The sequence below is a fragment of the Eurosta solidaginis genome, chromosome 3, assembly GCF_040869045.1.
Source record: "Eurosta solidaginis isolate ZX-2024a chromosome 3, ASM4086904v1, whole genome shotgun sequence".
NCBI classification, from domain to species: Eukaryota; Metazoa; Arthropoda; class Insecta; order Diptera; family Tephritidae; genus Eurosta; species Eurosta solidaginis.
Window position 1 is genome coordinate 286,535,786 of NC_090321.1, and position 19,469 is coordinate 286,555,254.

Below are 19,469 nucleotides of genomic sequence, written 5' to 3' on the forward strand. Positions count from 1 at the left end.
ACCGAGATGCCTCAGCATTTCAATATCAGCCTCATATGTGTACTTGTATGCAGAAATACTGAAAGCAAACTAAAGCACACTAAAAACGAAGCAAATGTGCTGATGCAGATGCGTCGAGGAGAGGGAAAGCGTACAGCATCTGTTGTGCTATTGTTCGGTACTTAGTAGAAGGCGGTACTCGCGTCAACCTTTTTTCGATAATCATACTCCAAATAATGGCGTTTTTTGACTCCTCGAAATGGTTTGGTCTGCTGTAGCTGGCACAGCAAGGGTTAAAAACCGTTTAAAGTCAGCCATGGGGGTCCACCCGTGGTCTAAAAGGAACAAGTTTCGACTTAGTTCTTGCACGCGAACCAAACCTAGGACTCAGAAATATAACTAGTTATGGTTGAAGAAACAAAACTTCAAATTTTTCTAGATTTTGTGTTACCTCAATATAGCTGAATCGTAATATTATATTAGTTTCTGAATTTTGTTTTATTTTTTATTTATGTTTTTTTCAAATTTATTTCTTTTATGCCAATTTCCTTACAAATTTCGATGTTAAATTCTTCTTCCTCTGTATATTGTGCAATGATATGTTTTTATATTATATCAGTGAAAATTTACCATTTTCCATGGAATGCTCCTGCGAGCTACGTCTTTCTGAATAAAGAATATATAATAAAAATTAGGACAACTTGATATCTACAGCAGCCACCGTAACACCGGTAAAAATAAATTTATGGATCTTTTTTTTGTATAAGCATACAACAACAAAATGAAATGTTTGTTATTTAAGTAATTTAAAATTGCTTTAAATAAGTTAATTCAGTTGTGAATGTACCGCCAAGGCGAATTATAGCGTACCTACAACTTGAACCAAAGCGATGTGGGTGAAGAGGACAGTCCATATATGAAGGGACATAAATATATATGTAGCTGCTCAACGCTGCTCATCTAGTCTATGGGCTCTTGATTTATTTAAATAAATGATGTTTTGAATAAATCATGGTGAGTGTGTTGTGTCAAATCAGCTGTTAAATGTGCGGCAGAAAGCAAAAACAATTTACTGATTGCTCTATTATTTAATGAAAACCAAAATAGCGAGAAATTTAATTGGCGGAATGAGAAAATTAGCTACCAGATTGAATAGCTGCGATTAACCAAACTACCAAATATTTTCATGTGGGCGCGCAGGAGCATCAATTCAATTTAATTTAGAAAGAAAAATTCACTCGCGAGCACATTTAAATTTTTTTCTTATTCTAATTTTTCATTTATGTATGTAAATGACCGCTGAAACGCAACAATTTATAATTTCTACTAAATATAATTTAGTTCAAAGTAATATTTTTTTGCTGTTCCTTTATTTACTTTTATCTGCACCGCACTAGAAACACACAAAAATGGTTATCTTTTGTATGATAAACTTTCTGTAGATTTGATTTTGGCTGCAATTGCAGCTTTGAATTTGTAACATCACTCTCGAAAGTCGACTTCGTACTGAAATCCTCTGGCTTGTGTTAAACTATTTTTATTCATGTGTCGGCGGCATCTGCAGGCCATTGATTGCAACTATCCAAGCGAACAAACTTATTGCTCCTAATGTGGGTGGTTGCGAGGCTATAGATTGCCCCACTATTGTAATTGCTGTTGAAGTTATTCACTATTCTCATTTTGTTCCTTATCACTTTGATGCACACAATCAAATACTAACCAACAACAAGGCCAACAACAACAATATCAGCAACACATTCATAATCGTCACAGCAACTGATTTTGAGGTGATTCAACTTTCCTCTCCCAGCTTCAGCAGCACTTAAACCATTGCATACAGAAAAACATACATGCACACATACACATGCGCCATATGGTTGTTAAAGCTTTGTGCAATCGCTTATTGTGGGGGTTGATTTTGCAAAGCCTACTGATGTGCTCTAGCCTGTTTTCGTGTTGGTTTCTTTTCTAATTTGGTTTGTATGTATTATTATACTGCGTGTAATGCCTTAAATGAAAGCTGAGCATTTTATCTCATTTCCATTTTTACAGTGAAACATTTTGATACGCTTGCAAAGTAAAAATAAAATGTAGAAAATTGATATGTAAGGGTTATGGTTTAAAGAACGTGCAAAGACGGAGAGAATAAAAAAGGGATATTTGTGCATTTTTCTTAAATAACCTCCTATCAGTGTCGTACTAGTTGTTGTATTAGCGGTAAAGACACTCCCCGAAGGTTTTGGGCAGTGCTATCGATGTTGGTGGTCCTTTGCCGGATATAGATCCGGTAGGTTCCCGTACAAAAATACTCTAAAGGTACTAGCCCGACCATCTCGGGAACGATTAGTATGACCACATTAAACCTTCCAGGCCATAATAATATAAAAATAATATTGAAAATTAAAAAGGGCCATAGTAAAGAAATTTGACCAGAAAACGAAAAACGACTTTGAGGTTTTACTATGTATGTAGGTTTCGGTGTTTTAATCAGAGTTTGCATTGCACAAAAATGCAGTGGCACAGTGTCCCATTCTGTTATTATGGCAGAAGCTTTCACATACGTCGGCGTCAGCTTTGGTTTGGGGTTAAGGTGTTCCGCCTACTATACCGAAGGCCTTGTGTTCATGTCCCGGGCAAAGAAACATAAAAAATTTAGAAAAGGTTTTTTTCATTAGAAAAAAGTTTTTTCGAAAGCAACACTTCAAGTGTTTTAATGTCGGCAAAAGCTTTTCAGTGAAAATTCATCTGCCTTGCAGCTGCCGTTAGGCGTTGGCCTAAAACATGTAGGTCCCATCCCGCCAATTTGTAGGAAACTTAAAAAGAAGCACTTTTTGTAAATTCCGAATTCAAAACATGATATCTACTTGTATTTACTGCTACACGGAATACCAGCTGGTTGGCTTAATGGCAAGCACTGTGGCTTTCATAGGTTTGATTGCCTGTGAAACCTTTGAAAAATACAACACATTACGAAATTAAAGTAGTTGCAAAAGCCTGTAAATGTTTGTTATTTTTCAGTTTTCCTCTTATTACAAGAAAGACTAAATAAATGCTAATTATTAACAAAAGAGCGACTCCATCCACAGTGCAGTTGAGAATAAAATATTAAAAGAGAGATTTTAATCTACGCCAAAGGACCGGTAGCTAAAAGGTTGTACGGAAATTATATTTTTTATTTCTGCGCAAGTACAAACAAATGAAACTGAAGGAGAGGTTTGAGGTGCGTCGGTGTTTAAATTCCCAAGTGCCTTGTTGGGGAAGCTGATGAGAATTATATTTTATTACTCAACATTTACGAATCAACAGACGTGCATACATGTGTAGATACTTATACAAATGCAAATACAAACATATGCAATACAATGCAATGAAAGTGAATTTTATTCTCAGGACGAGTTGGGCTTTGGGGTTGATACTCAGCATGAAGTAAACTTTCCCATTGTAAATGTTACGAGCAGAGAGTTTATGGCACGTGCATAATTATATTATGTACTATAGTGTTGTTTATTTATTTGAGAACATTGCAAACATATGACTATCTCTGGATTACACTTGGGTTTGGATACTTATGTGTGTAAGTATTTACATGTCTGGCTTAAATTTCAATTTAAGAGTGAAGTAGGTTGATTTGTTAGAGCTTGAAGTTTAAATCCAAATACATTTTTACGCTATATCTGTCCAAATACATGGGAATTCGGGGTGCTTAAGGAAAATTTCAGAAATCGATGTCTTATCTATGTCAGTTTCAGTCGGAGGAGGGTTTTTCTTCTACCTTGTCTTCGACTTGCGATGGATTTTTCGCTTGCCAATTGCTGGTATCTCCCCCTGTAATGGTAGACTTTTCCGGTTCTTCTCAGCCTTTTGAAATAGGTCAGCCACAGTTTCTGATTCGCATCAAACTCTAAAACGTTTGCTGTTAAATGTCAAGGACTAAGGCATGGTAATAGGTGTCTAAAATCCATATTCCATACATTCCGTTACAACAGCAACAACTAAGGGGCAATAATACCTCGAAAAACGTAGATAATAATTCCCCGACGGGTATTTTTTTTTATAAAATCTCTTAGTACGCAACGCAACGTAAACAACATGCAAATTATTTTATGCATCAGAAGCCTCAAGATACACAACACAAAAAATAAGTTTAATAAAAGTGGTTGAAACTGTCCAGCGGAAATAACGAGCAAGTCACAGTACTTCTACTTCCACTACTTAACAAAAAGCTTCACTAGTTTTATTGAAAGAGTAATTCAGAAATCATGTACGCAAAAAAAAAAAAATCAATTTATCATTACGTATTAAATACAATACGCAGAGGTGACATAGTTGGGCAGAGCGCACACATTTTTCACAATCACATTTAGTAAAAAAATACCAGTCACTAATAAATTTCCATAAATCCGGATCTCGGGATTACTAAGGGTACAGCAAAATCTCGAGATTGTTTAGGCTTCGGGATTGAATCTCTTGTTCAACATAACATTGCGCCTAAAATCAGGCAATGCACTCTTATTTATAAAAAGCTTTTAATATTCTTAAACATTTTACAGTAGACGATCGCTTATTACTGTTATTAAAAATTGTTGCTTTGAATTTTTTTATTTATTAAATTATTTGGGAAAAAATTTAAACACTGTCAAATCAGGGTGGACAATGGACAAGGTATTTTTTATATTTGGCTGTTTTGTTCTTTTTTATATGCAAATATTAATAAATAGTTGTTGTAGTCCATGTACACAGCCAAATGTACATAAACTCCAATAATTGCAAATATTTCAAGACCGTGAGCAAACGTTCGAAAAACTTTTCTTGGGCATAGTACACTATTCGGATCGAAAAAGACCATTAAAGTAGGATTATAAAATTTTTTTCCGTTGATCCGCAGTTAACTTGCTTAACTTGGCTAAGCGTATTTGCTATAAGTAAAATACGAATATGTTGTAAGTTTGACCTTGATTTGTTTGAAACTTTTTTGTGGATACTACATATGTACATACATATAGATTTATATACATAAGGGTGGGTCGATTTCTATGGACGAAAGTTAACCGATATCGCGCCATCGGTTTTTCGATAAAATTTGGGCTCAGGGAAAAAAGTTCCACTATGCATACCCAAAAAATAATAATTTTCGAGCCGGCGAATTTTTTTTCCTGACACCAAATCCTATCGATAAATCGATGGCGCGATATCGGTTAATAAATCGACCCAGTCTAATGTGTACATACATACATATGCATTAGAGGTTTACGGCGATCACTTTATCGACGGCGCGCCGGCGTACGACGATGTTCTTACTTTAAAAATTTGATTTTTCTATTTAAAAAAATAATATTTAAGAAAGGTTTTGTTTGTATGTATTTAAGGAAATCAACGTGTTGGCTATTTCGGAAGGATCCGGGGTTTTTTCCTCAAGATCTCGCAGACCGTTCAACAATTTTCAGGGGTAGCTCCTTGTGGAGGGACTGCCCCCCGTTCACTTACCTGTCCCCCGTTCACTTCCAGAGAGGCTTCGAACCTAGCCCCGGTCTTTGGAATTGGTACTGCTGCGTCCGCTGAAAAGAAATAGAGATACATAAAATAGTCACACTTTTGTCTGTATATGTCGTGCAAAGCGTAGTTTCACCTAGTGTTAACTCCTAATAATCGTCGCGAACACAATTTCTTTAAATCATTTGTGGCTCCTTGGCGGGCACGCACAAAGGCGACTTACGGTTGCTGTTAATGGCCTATTAATACTCATGACTCTCGTGGAACCAGTTTTTCCGGCTGTTTTTAAGAGCTACAATTCCCGATGTGCGAACAGTAGCAATACCGGCCACCATCCGCTCCCACGCCTCCTGACCCCACCATATGCCAGGACTGGGACTTCGAACTCATACCTTTAGCGACGTCACTTTCCTAGAAGCTCTAGGCGTAGCTCCGAAGACTTTCCAACGGATGCTTTTGTCGAGCTATGCTTCCGAGCTACACCAGAGAAGCACCTTGAAACGGTATGGAGTGACTATTCGGCCAAGGATGTCGCCCTCGGAATCATAAGCAGTCTAAGTGGATGTCAATCCGGAATGGGTGAAAATCGTATAATCCTCGGCGCATCTACATAATTAAAATTTTACAAGGACCCTGGATAAAATTTTTAAAATGTAGACTAAAGTTTGCAGACGTTTGTGTTCACAACTAATGTTGGCCGATCCCGTGATTTTTGAAAAACAATGTTATCTGTGATTGTGACCTCTCAGTCACAGCAGTTTTTACCCGTGACTGTGACTGAGGCGAAACAAATATCATGCCAACAGGAATCACGGATTGTGTTGCGAATAACTAACTCTGCGCAATTTTTTGGGACATCTACTGTTATTCAGTCGCAGCTTAAATAACTTGGTATTGGTTCATAGCATAGAAGCGTTTTGTTTCTGTGATGAGAGCTATGCTTGAGTCCGTGATTGGTAACGGGAAATAAAAGCTGTCACAGGCAATCAGTCACGAACATACCATGTAAGCTGTCGCTGAAATGTACTGCGATATTTCAGTAGCTGTGACAAAATCACAGGTATACGAATATTTGCCAACTCTATTCACAACATTGATTTCAATAGTCTTCGTTAAATCAAAACGATATTTTAGAATGAAAGTCGACCGACTTTAAGTTGAAAGATGTTAACTGATGTTTTCTGGCCTTATGATATAAGAGCTCATTATGGATGACCGCGTAGCTTCAGTTTTCAGACTAGTTCGACTGTCCACTACGTTAGGGTAGTAGCACACACGGTCATTAGTTCGACTGTCTTGAGAAAGCTTTTACTTCGCGACTTTGAGTGTTTTTGCGAAGGACAAAGCCTCATCTCGTAAATATATGTGCCTACGTATTCACATTTGTAAAAAGAGCCGTAACGTGTAGGTGATATTTAAACTTGGTTGATAGGCTATAATCAATGTGATGCACTCCAAGGGACTAGATTTGGATAGGGTCGCCAACTTTAGGAAATGTCAAACCGGGAGACTTGGGTGTTGAAGGATGAAGTGTGAAAATCAAAATTAACATATCAGACGCTTTGTATAGTTTCGCAAATAAGCAACAGATGTTCGAATGTAAGCCCAAGTGATTTTTCAAACCCTTCTCATACGTACATGTATCCTCAACTTAAGTATGAGGTAAGAATCATTTTAAAGGAGTGTTTATGCCCCTAGAACTTACTAAAGGATTTTGCATCACTGATTTCGCTTATTCTGTCAGTCAATCGCAATGTAAATTTTTTTAATATCGGCACCTTTTTTGGGTAATTTGCTTTTTTTTAACAACTTAAGGACAATTTGAAAACATGTTCGCCTTGGGTAATTTTATTTGAATTCATTGTTAATTATTAATTTTTTGAAAAAAAAAAAAATATGCAAAGTGAGCATATAAATTTATTATTTAACTTTTTTTTAGTGTTTTGTTTTAATAACTTGGTACATTGGGCGATGTAGTCCGTGTTAAGCTGACATCGAAAACGCCTGTTTTTTGAAATAACTTTTGAACAGTTAGAAAGAGTTAAATTTCGCAATTAGTTTCTTATAACGGGCAGTGATGCACATCCCTTGATACCACTTTCTACCATATCCGACCAATTTTCGACATGAACAATAAATGGCCTAAACAGTCTTAAACGAGAAAATATAGTAACGCGCCGGACGCCGCCGCCGCCGCCGCCGCGCCGATATTTTTGACATTCGGCGGCGCCGTGTGAAAAACCACCAAAATCGGCGGCGGCGTATATCGGCGGCGTATATCTCTAATATGCATGGTTTAAATTTTAGATTATACTGCCCTTCGTAAAAATGGGTGCGCAGAGTTGGGTTTCAATTTTAAACCAGGTCTACACTTGCAGTAAAAAATTTAAGAATCTTGTGGACGGCGGACGGCGGCAACAAGAGCATGATCCTCTATCCACTGAGCTATCACTTATGTATAACAAAACCATCTAATTCATTATTTTATTGTCTCCTAAATCCCTTATATTTATTTATAAACTGAAGTAGCTACGACAATAAACAACACCGACAAAATTAATGACAACGAAATAATTAAAATTCGTTCATACCACGCCATATATACTCACCCATATGCAAATGAATACATAAATATACATATATAAGTACATACCTACGTCATTGTTAAAACAATATTCGTCAACGACACCAACTGAACCATAGCAGCATACTTTTAGTTGCATTTTGGTTTTATTTTTGCTGCCAACACTTAAAGCACCGTCACATACGCAGTTTATCATATAGATGGGTTTAACGCAATCTTATGCATGATGCGTATATTGCACGTGTTTTTATGGAGAACGGCAAATCAACCTACACTGGCTTCATCAGTCATGAAAAATTAGACAATTCCCAATTTTTATTGCAAGCAAAGTATAAAAAGAAGAATTCGATATTTGATTTAGCTAAGGGTGCTTTCACACATTGCAAGTAAAACTATTTTCCCACTCGTTGGTGAAAACAGCAATTTAACAAATTAACAGGACAGAAACTATGTTAGCAAGTACTTTTTTTTATAGTGAGAATGTTTATAACAGTGCTTAGCGAAATTTTGTATGTAAAAGGATAAGGCGAAATAAACTTCAATTGCCAAGTCTGAAGTTCCTTCATTGTTACAAGGGCAACATCTGGTTGATTGTGGCTATGGTACTACAATACATAAGATTGCGTTGAACGCATCTACATATATGAAAAACTTGATTGTCGCTCGGCCATAATGTAGATGTTTATAAACAAAAACAAAATTTGGGGTTAAACATAGATCGCTTTACATATATGCGAGTACTTTCATCAACAAACACGTGCTTTTAGAGCTTGTGGACTCAAAAACTTGATGAAATTTTGTCACTGAGTACGAAACCAGAATTGCAGCAAAAACATAGCAACAACAGCTATACATGCGTAGAATTACCAAAAACGTTTGTGTTGCAGTAATGAATAAACAGACAATAAAGTATATACAAATCGTTTATAATAAGCAAAAAAAGATACCTTACCAACCGCCGACAGCAACAATGGTAGTCTTGGCTGTGAAATCAGGGGTGAGAAGGACAAACGTAAATGCAGACTCAGAAAAACACAACCAATATCACCACGACAAATACCAATAACAAACAGAGAGTCAATTGGAAAGCTCGTGGAGCAAAAGTAGCAGCTGCAGTTTCAAAACGCACCACTTTGCCTCCCATGGTATCATAACGACTCGCGCAACTCACATATACACATACCTTAGTATGCACTCGTTTGTAAATACCAATCAAAAAATGAAGTGAGCGACTGTAGGAAATAGTTATGCACTATGATAGCTATCTTTGGCTAAGAACTAGACATTCTCCAGAATGGAAAACGTTAACCCGCTTAATAATGGGCAATGTTCTGTATGTTTATTATGTAGAGGGGGTCCAGCTAGGTATGTATGTGTTACCTGCTTAGTTTTTCCAGGGTTATTCCATAATATAATTAGAAAGAAAATCTTTCAAAAAGCTCAAAGAGGCCTCTAAAAAATTCAGATAGGACTTTAAAAAAATGGAGTCCGGTAAGCTTCATTTATTGATGGATTTATTCCAAGCGGTTGAAAGCATGACAACCATTGTCGAGGGAGAACTCGTTTTAAAAATACTTTTTGAAATGCTTCGACTAACGTGATCAGTAATTTGATTGATAAGTCACTATCCGGTTACATTCCTGTAATCTCCGGTTTACGCCAAATTAAATTCAATTTACCGAACTGATAACCAAACGATCTCTGTTAATAAAAAGGCCGCTTAGAATTAAGCAGAGGACGAGAAAGGGTACTTTACGAGTTGCGTGCGTGATAACGTAAGTCGGCTGAGTAAACAGAAAAGGCCTTAAATAATGTATACAGTTTTGGTACAGAAAATTTTCAGGAAAAGTTGCATAAGCGGTTATAAGCAATAAGAAATATGACGACAGAGCTGCTTGCTTCGCTGACAGGTAAGCCGTAAAACAAGGTAAATATTGCACATTACGCCACTTAGTCACGCTCTTATTTTCGCTCAAATTAGACATATATGAACAGATTTCAATGGGAGTTTATTAATTATTTAGGCAATTCACAAGGCCTCCTATTCATCGTTTGTGCCATGATTTGTCAAATTTTATATCGGAAGCCATGGAAACAACTCAAATCATACAATTTTAAATGGATACGACACTATTGTGATTTGCCCAATTGTTTATTTTTATTGAAAACTAGACACAGAATAAAAATATTTGAAGCGGACCAATTTTTGTAGCATATGTCGAATTTTGGGTGAAACTTCATTTTATGATTCAAAGTTTCATTGTGATAAAACAAAAATTTGATGAAAATTATTAAATTTGTACTATATTGTAAAGCATAGCGATAAACTATTTTTCGACCCTGTTTGTCTTTCGTTTGTGGTTTTGCAGGTTGGTCACACCGAATAACATGTTTTATTGTAATAATAGAAAAAATATATATGTGACCCGGTATATGAAAAGGTGGCTTATAAATGAAAAAACAAAAAAAAAAAAACAGCTGTTAAAAGCTGTTTCTCCTCGCAATTTCTTTTTTGAGTCATAAGCCACCTTTTCATAGAACGGGTCATACTTGATGCGATATACATATGTAACTAGGAAGAGTGTTAGGCCGAGTTCTCTTTCGATTTGTGTAGTGGTGTTTTTTAATTGTTTCAACAAAGTGGTGGGATGGAACTTACATGCTTTATGCCGACTTTGAACTGCATTTGCAAGGCTGATGAGTTTTCGCTAAGAGGCTGTCTGTCAATGGTTCACTGTGAAAACTTACCTCAAATATGCTTATCAGCCTTAAGGTAAGGTTGCTTTATCCTACTTAATGCCAATAAAAATGTCTTATATAAGCTTCACTTTAAACTTAAGATAACCTTATATTAACTTTATGATAGGGTAACCGAAATATAGGGAGTTTTTTAAGGAATATTTAAGGTCTCTTTGGTTGAACTTACCGGTCTATGAGGACCTCACATAGACTGAATGAGTCCGTGGTGTAAAGTTTCTGTAAACCTTTTGGCCAAATGAAATAAGCCTTATGTATGGCTAAAATTTTAGTGGCTACCCAACATACAAACATATGTACATATGTACTTACTTCTATGCATATTGCGCCCATTGCTCCTTCGTTACTATGCTCTTTGACGTGCTCTCTCTTCTGGCTCGTATAACATTAACTTTGGTTGTGGCCAAGCAACCAAACGACTATGTCAGCCAGACCAGTTCGTCCGTACGTTTGTTGACTTCGTCAGTTAGTTGTTTGCTAAACAAAAGTTTCGTTGTTGTCTGGAGCGCTGTATTAAAATGTTTTTCTTTTTACTATTTTTTAAGTGATTCTATGATTTAAATGTGAAAATCCTCTGGGGTGAAATTCTTGTTGAAAAATATAATTTTATTAGTTAATGGTGTTTACCATCAAATGAATAATAATTCAAAAAAATATTCAGATAAAGTGAAAACTCAAAGTTTTGTTGGGCGAATTCCTTAGAGTGATTGTAAGCAATTTCGTATACAAACATACATACATCCCTATATATGTACATATGTGATTTTGCAATAAGATGAATCTATGTATGTTAAAAGGTGTTCAAGAAGTTCTTGAAGTTTCAAAGTGTATTTCTTTTTTATGTGATTAAAATTGGCAACACAGCAATTGATTTGCACAGCCACAATCTGCATCAACAATAAGGGATCCAAGAAGCATAAGTGGAATGGAGCATTTGGCCCATAGCGAAATTCCATTGAAAGGTAAGGCCCTCATGTACATTTAAGAACAAAGAACGCCCAACGCTTGAATGTCTTATGCACATTAGGGAAAGGCTGATGTTTCACATACATACATACGTACATATGTACATGTATACGAGCATTAGCCTTACGATTCAATAAAGACAATTTCCACAAGGTCACATCAAAGAGATGATGTGATTATAGCTTAGCGAGTTGTTTGCATTAATTCGTATCAGCCTAGGAGCGAACTAAATCCTATTCTAACTAAGTTTGTAGATAATTAAATCCCGAAGCTATTATTTTATTAATTTAAAAAATGAAATTGAAGCCGTGAAGGAATGGAACTAAGTATTGCGCTCTTGAATCACTTCAGAAGAGGTGGTGGTTTGCACATGCGTGCATGCGACATTGATTAATAACGTCCGGGTTCTCCCTGGTAAGGTAAAGGTTTGTCAGCTTTAGCGGGTCGTTAATTCAATGGGATTTCACATCTTCGTTAAGGTTTCTTTGTGATACAAAACCCCGTCTTTTCGTTTAGCCCTGTCTTGTTGTCTTTGTCTTTTCTGGGTTTTTCTGTCTTTGTTAATCTAAACCATGACTCTGTGTCAAAAGCTTTCACATTTTCGTGTTAGTGCCAAAAATTTCAATGCAAGAGGTAAAATATTAATGATTTATATTAGCATGAGGACAATCCAATTTCATTAAATATATACAACGCAGTTTATCGAGCTAAATTTTATAGAGAAAACCTTATTGACTTCTGAGTTAAGTTTAAATTTTTACCCAAAACTGTTTTATCACTTAATATAAGTTGCCTCATCTTAAGAATACTAGAATATCAGAAGCATCCGATCTCCTTCTCGATGTGGATTACTTTGATATATGATCAAATCCATCAAATTTTGACTCTTTTGAAAATATTTTTTTTTTATTATAGAGCCACAGGAAAAATAATTTTTCAGATGCCTTAGTAGACAATTTGGCAATGCTTTAAGCTCTTCTGTCCAGAGCAACCCGAGGAACAAACAAGCTAAACATTTGATGCCATCCCACTATGAACTACCATTAGACACCCGCAGCCCACAGTTACGATGTTGCCTTAATCAAAAATTTCACGGTACAAACATGAGCTTCGCACATTTTTTTTTTTTTTTTGGTAGAAGTCTCGATTCCTGTATTTGCATTTTGCTAATTAGCCTTTTCAACCGTTTTTCCCACATAATTACAAAGAAAACTTGGCAATAAAAACTTGATTATTCGGCGTATTTCATTCATTTTCTTCTCATAAGTTGAATCGGAAATAAACTTTTGATTATGACTAAATTTAGATAAATCTTTGATTCAACGCTCTTTAATGAGATATTGGCAAAGCTTCGACAAATGCTACAAAAATAAATTTCCTCATATTTAAGCAATGACCGCAGCATTTGATTTGTTGTTTATGTAATTTTTCTATTCATACGGAAGAGCAATAAAAACCAAATTGAACAAAGAAATTTCTTCCTTAATTTGTTTTTTTATTTACTTAATGGTTATTTATATATTATTGAACATTTGGACATAGCGGAATAGTAAACCAAACAAGTGTCCACCATTTCAACTATGGACCTCTGCAGGCGCATCTTCCCACCAACCGATCATCTAAACAACATGTCGACCCATCAATGCCTTTGAAGCTGCTGCTGCGTCTGTTAATAAAATTCCAGCAAAAAGAAACGAGCATTGAATATTGATTTCATAAGCAATTTCATTTTCTAAATCGCCGACAATAGTGAATCGCTGTTGGAAGTCGATAGGGTGGTAACCATCGGTCTTATTGTTAGCCGCAAGCGCAACCGATTAATTTGTTTTAGTATTTTCTCCCTTCGTAATTCCCATCATCATTTATTGTATTGCCTTTTTGTTTTAATATTTACACTGCCGAACACATGAATAGGCTCGAAACTGAAATTGTATTTACTTGTAATTTGCGAATTTTTAATATTTTTCATTTTATTTTTTCTTTTAATTTATAATAAAAACCACATAAATCAAATTTCCAATTTTTTTAAAGTTTTGTAAAAATTTAAAGAATTTTATCAGAATTTCTAGAAAAATTTCGTGTTTAAAGTTTTGTAGCAGTTTGGATTCAGAATTGTATCTTTAAAAAAATTTGTTTGTTTTAAGTTTTTTTGGAGCAAATCGAGATATATACATTTTTGAGATCAGACTTGATAAAATGGGGAAAGTGGGGTCTATATTTTTGGCTTTAAAGATGCCAGGTGGAGAGGTGTGCTGACAAGTGTCAGCTTTTATAAAATGACGAAGGTCTGGCAGTCAGGGACTCTTAGACTATTGAGCCGCATTTTCAATCTTGAACCTATTTAGGTGATCTTTAGTTTACATACATATGTACATATCCATTTCTACATATATGCGTCCGAAAGGGAAAACCCAAAAACTTGTTTCTATAATTTAACTACATTTTTGCATACTACGTTTGTATAAAGTATGAACTCAATTCTAATGCTCATTCAAGTCACTTTGAATTCATAATTGAAATACCACAGACGCCGCGTCGCTTCGGCTCAAAATCATAATCAAAAAAACACAATTTGACGCTCAGTGACAGCTGATTTCAGCGCCAACGACAAACTCAATGCTCGTAGCATTGTGAATGATAACTAAGTGTGATATCTTCTGCATAGACGTCAAAATTCCAAAGTGATTGGATCACCTGATTTGTATTTGACTATCGCTGTCTCATTCTGTATCTCTTTCTATGACCCGCTGAAGATAGGCGCCGCCATATTGAACACCCTGTCAAAACGCTAAAAAGTAGCCATATTGAATATCCTGTCAGGCAGTTGACAGATAAGATATCACACTTAGTCATCATTCACAATGGTGCGATTGAATTTTAAACAGAAAAAGCAAACAGGCAAATTAACCCCACTCGTCTTGTTTGTTGGTGCCCTTTTGTCAGTTCTGCGCTCTCCAATTCAATCATCTCATTACTTTGATGGTGTTGATCACTTGCACGATCCACTGGTATCGTTGCCAACTTTTAAGCTCGCCAATGCACTGTGATCGGACGAGTAACCAACCAACGGCATTGGTAGTCGGTGTTATTGTGAATGAATGATGGAACAAAAAAAATTTAATAATAAAATGTATATGAATAAAAATTTTATTGAATTAATTATATGTATTAATAAAATGGCTGGATTTAAGCAAGGAATATTAACTTTTTCACACCAAAAACACAAACTCCGTGATTATATGAAAATCGTTGAAGCGGTAATAATTCATTGTCATATATAAATAGGTACATGCATACATATGGACATACATATGTATGTTTCAAGTACGTTGTATGCGTGCGCACTGAATAAAATAAAATGATAACAAAAATTAATTCAAGTGCGTCAAACACAAATAAAAACATCGTCAGTTTCAAGCCAACCTATGTATGTAAACCTGCAACCTAAAACGTATTGATGAATGAGTGTTTGTGACTCAGCTTCATGTGTGTATGTAAAAATACGTTCATATTGACGTTTTAACCCCAAATAAACAAAAAACAGCAATAGACTTAACGGTAAGTTCAAATGCAGCACACCTGTCACACCCTGTAATGCGGAAATTCATATCAAATTGTTTGAAAAATGCAGTGTTGTTGTTTTTATTTATTTTGTTTGTGTTTGAAGCCAGGTTTCACTATTTGAATGTGCAACTCCATGGAATCGCTTGACATTAATTCATTAGGGTGTACACAAATATTCTCTACATTAGTTATAAATAAAATAGTTCTGTCAGCTTAGTAGAAGTCCTAATCGGTGACAATAGCAAGTATCTACCCAAAAGGGGGCGGTGCCACGCTCCCTTGCCAAAAATACCAACGCTGGCGAATTTCACTTTGCAAGCATACCTATATGGCTTTCAGAGCTACTGTTAAAAAGTCGACGTGGCTCCTCAGCGATCAGTTTACTCTCACAACAAACAGTTATAGCCATAAAATATTCTTATAAAACTGTCTTTAACCTCTTCATGAAGAAGCATACTATAAATATGTATGTCGCACCTTTTATTATGGTTAAACCTTTCGATGATTTTCATCTACTCCTAATATAATATCAAGGACAATCCACCTTCCAAATTTCAGGCATAGTTACGGTCGCATTTCGCCCATTTTCAATACCAATTTGTTCTAGATCCACAACAGCCCTTACTTCATGGTAAAAATGTATAAATTTTTGCTCAATCAAAATAGTATTTTTCTATACTCATAATGTTCTATATATATAAAAAGAAGTGTACATTTTGATTGTCACTCCATAACTCGAGAACGGATAGAAAGATGCCATGAAATTTTTAGGAAAGATACAGGAAGGAGAGGTGATGGTTAGTTGATTTTGAAATCCCAAATCGGTTTAGCCATTCTTGAGTTATGATTTTTTTTTAGAAAAATACTATATAAAAGAAAGTCGTGTTAGTTACACTACGCATAACTCAAGAACGGATGAACCAATTTGGCTGAAAATTGGTGGAGAGGTAGCTTATAACCAGGGAACGGACATGGGATACTTTTTATCCCGTTCTGGCTAGGGTCTTGAGATCAAAACGTGAACCTGGGTAATCCTGGGATGTGTTTGTACAATATGGGTATCAAATGGAATCTGTTTATGAGTACTTTGATACTGAGTATTTTTCGTACCCCTGGGTGACTCGGGTCTCGAGATATAGGCCAAAACGTGGACCCGGGCACCCCTAGAATGTGTTTATACAATATGGATATCAAATGAAAGCTGTTGCTGACTGCTTTACTACAGGGTAGTTTTCATACCTATTGGTGACTAGGGTCTCGAGATATAGGCCAAAACGTGGACCAGGGCACCCCTAGAATGTTTTTATACAATTGGATTCCAAATGAAAGCTGTTGATGAGTGCTTTAGTACAGGGTAATTTTCATATCCCTGGGTGAATAGGGTCTCGAGCAAAAGGCCAAAATGTGGATCAGGGTAATACTAGGATGTGTTTTTACATTATAGGTATCAAATTGAAGCTGTTGATGTGTGCTTTACTGCAGAGTAATTTTTATATCGCTGTGTGGCTAGAGTCTCGAGATATAGGCCAAAACGTGGACCCGGATACCCCTAGAAGGTGTGTGTAATATGGATAGCAAATGAAAGCTGTTGATGTGTGCTTTACTGCAGAGTAATTTTTATATCGCTGAGTGGCAAGGGTCTTGAGATATAGGCCAAAACCTCGACCCGGATACCTGTACAATGTGTATTATGGATATCAAATGAAAGGTATTTTTATTTTTTTTTTTTTTTTTTTATTTATTTATTTAAGCCAATCAGCATACAAATCTTATAGGCTATTTAGACATATTTATATATATATATATATATTAAACAATAATTTTAACACTTCAAATACTTTATTTATAAAGAGTTGTTAAAGAACTTAAAAAGCGATCTTTCGAACCTGAAAAATCTACCTCGATAAATCTAGCAATTCTGTTGAACTCAATTAAAGCTCTAGTAATTGGTGCATTTTTCACATAAAGAGCTTTAGAAATACCAAGATGGAAGAACTCCGAGCTACGCAGAGCTCTAGCTGGAATGTTTATTAGAATCCTTTCAAGGAGCACGGGACAATCAACATCACCCCGAAACAAATCAAAAACGAATGACAGCGACAAAATTGTTCTCCTGCTCTGCATTGATTTTAAACTAATCAATAAGCATCGCGCTTCATAAGTCGGAATAGGCTCCGAGAAACGTAAGTTGCGTAATGCAAATTTTAAAAATACCTTTTGGATGCGTTCAATTCTTACAATGTGGCAACTGTAGTATGGCGACCAAATGAAGCAGGCATACTCAAGCTTGGAACGCACAAATGCCGAAAATAACTGCTTAAGTGTATAAGGGTCGGCAAAATCCAAGCTATCACGCCTAACAAAGGCCAGCATGGCATACGAATTTGAAATGCAAAGGTTAATATGGCTTGCAAAAGTAAATTTCGAGTCGAAAATTACTCCTAAGTCCTTAATTTCACTTACCCGCGACAAAGGCGTATTAGATATATGATATGAGGTATCAATGATATTCATACGTTTCGAAAAAGTAATATGAAAACACTTACTTATGTTGAGTGTTAGCCGATTATTTTTACACCAGTTACTTAATTTATCCAAATCTAATTGCATCAATTCGGAATCATGAAGGCTATTGATTATAGAATATATTTTAAGGTCATCCGCGTACAGCAGAAATCTTACTGTAGAAAAGCAAGAGCAAATGTCATTGATAAACAAGACAAAGAAAATTGGGCCCAGAATGCTTCCTTGTGGAACACCGGAGCAGGCGACGAACGGGAGAGACCTAACATTGTAAACCACCACCATACAGTGACGATTATTGCTGACAGCTTTAAAGTAATTTCCATTGTAATATTAGATTTAGTAGCATCAACCTGGCAAAACTGATAAATAAGCATGTGAAGCCGAAATAAACACATGAATTAATAATACCCACATACCTATATATGTACCTATGTACGTCCTATTCGATTTGCCTGAAATTTGGTGTATTAATTTGCCTGTATTAGTATTTACGATCCTTTTTTCCGGGAGCTAGACCAGAGACGGACTGGGACTGGGATTAGGACCACCCTCTGGGACTGGCAATAAGAAATGAAGGAGAATGAGAAGAACTTGAGAGAAGAGAAAAGAGGGTAGGAGAAGGAGACAGAGAAAGAGATAGAGTGAGGCGAAATAGAGATAGATGAATCGAAAAAGGCGGAGGGAGGAGTGAATAAAAGATTAAGAAAAATATAAGAGGGGGGAGGCAGAGTTAGACGGAAAGAGCTTATTAAGATGTATGCAGATAGACCAAATTTAGGGCCTAACAACGTCTGTCTGGTCTGCTAGTCTTCTATAAAAATTAAATTCTGTGTATGTGTTCCCTAGGAAAACGTGTTTGCTATACTTCGATCATCACGAAATTTTGGCTCGAGGTTCCTTCGATCAAGACGAAAGTTTTTCATATTTCAGAATTAAGAATTTTAAATTTAAATGCTTTTGTTTTTTGGCTATGCGAAAGAACTATCTTAGCTCCCAAAAATGATCATGTTAACAAAATCAATGATCGCTTTCAAAATCAATTTCCTGGTGAAGTGACGAAATATAAATCGATCGACACAGTTACAGATGAAGATAAAATTGTGAATTATCCAAATGAATTTCTATACTCCTTAGAACCAAAAGGAACGCCTGCGCATATATCAACTTTGAAAGTTGACTCACCAGTCATGCTTCTTCGGAATGTAATCAAAGCAACAATCATCAGCGGTAAAAGCAATACAATAATATAAAATAAGATACAATAAGATACAAGAATAAAATGTTTTAACAGAAAATTTCACCAAATATGCGTACAAAATTCAATTCAATTTACAGAACAATAAATTAAATTATCAACAAACAAAACAGAAAAAAACGCAACATCCATTCGATCTCGGGCGTTACAACGTGCGCCTGGTAAAGCTAGTTTTACATAAGTAAGGGTATCCGATTTAAGTTATAATACCATGTGTACAAGTACATACATCGGAGAATAAACAAATTTATTGAAAGAGAATTTTGCCTTTTATAAAAAGTTAATATCATTTAAGTTTTCAACCTCACATTAATGTAATTTATGAAAGGTTAGGCACACATGATTTAC

At 35.8% G+C, this 19,469-nt stretch overlaps 2 protein-coding genes across 4 annotated transcripts in view; one reads left to right on the forward strand and one right to left on the reverse strand.

Annotated features, from left to right (window-relative positions):
- HisT (Histamine transporter) overlaps window positions 1–1,491 on the reverse strand; it is a 111,304-nt gene extending 109,813 nt beyond the window's left edge. For 2 of the 3 annotated variants that reach the window (XM_067776955.1, XM_067776950.1), the window contains exon 1: window positions 1,357–1,491. The gene's annotated coding sequence lies outside the window, so the exon portion shown is untranslated. Of the gene's footprint in view, window positions 1–1,154; window positions 1,334–1,356 lie in introns of those variants that run through there. The other variant, XM_067776953.1, reaches the window with a different exon arrangement.
- A 9,762-nt stretch (window positions 1,492–11,253) lies between these two features.
- The window catches only part of M7BP (Myosin-7a binding protein), a 160,051-nt gene continuing 151,835 nt past the window's right edge, over window positions 11,254–19,469 (forward strand). Inside the window, exon 1 of the mRNA XM_067777248.1 lies at window positions 11,254–11,772. The gene's annotated coding sequence lies outside the window, so the exon portion shown is untranslated. The remainder of the gene's footprint in view (window positions 11,773–19,469) is intronic.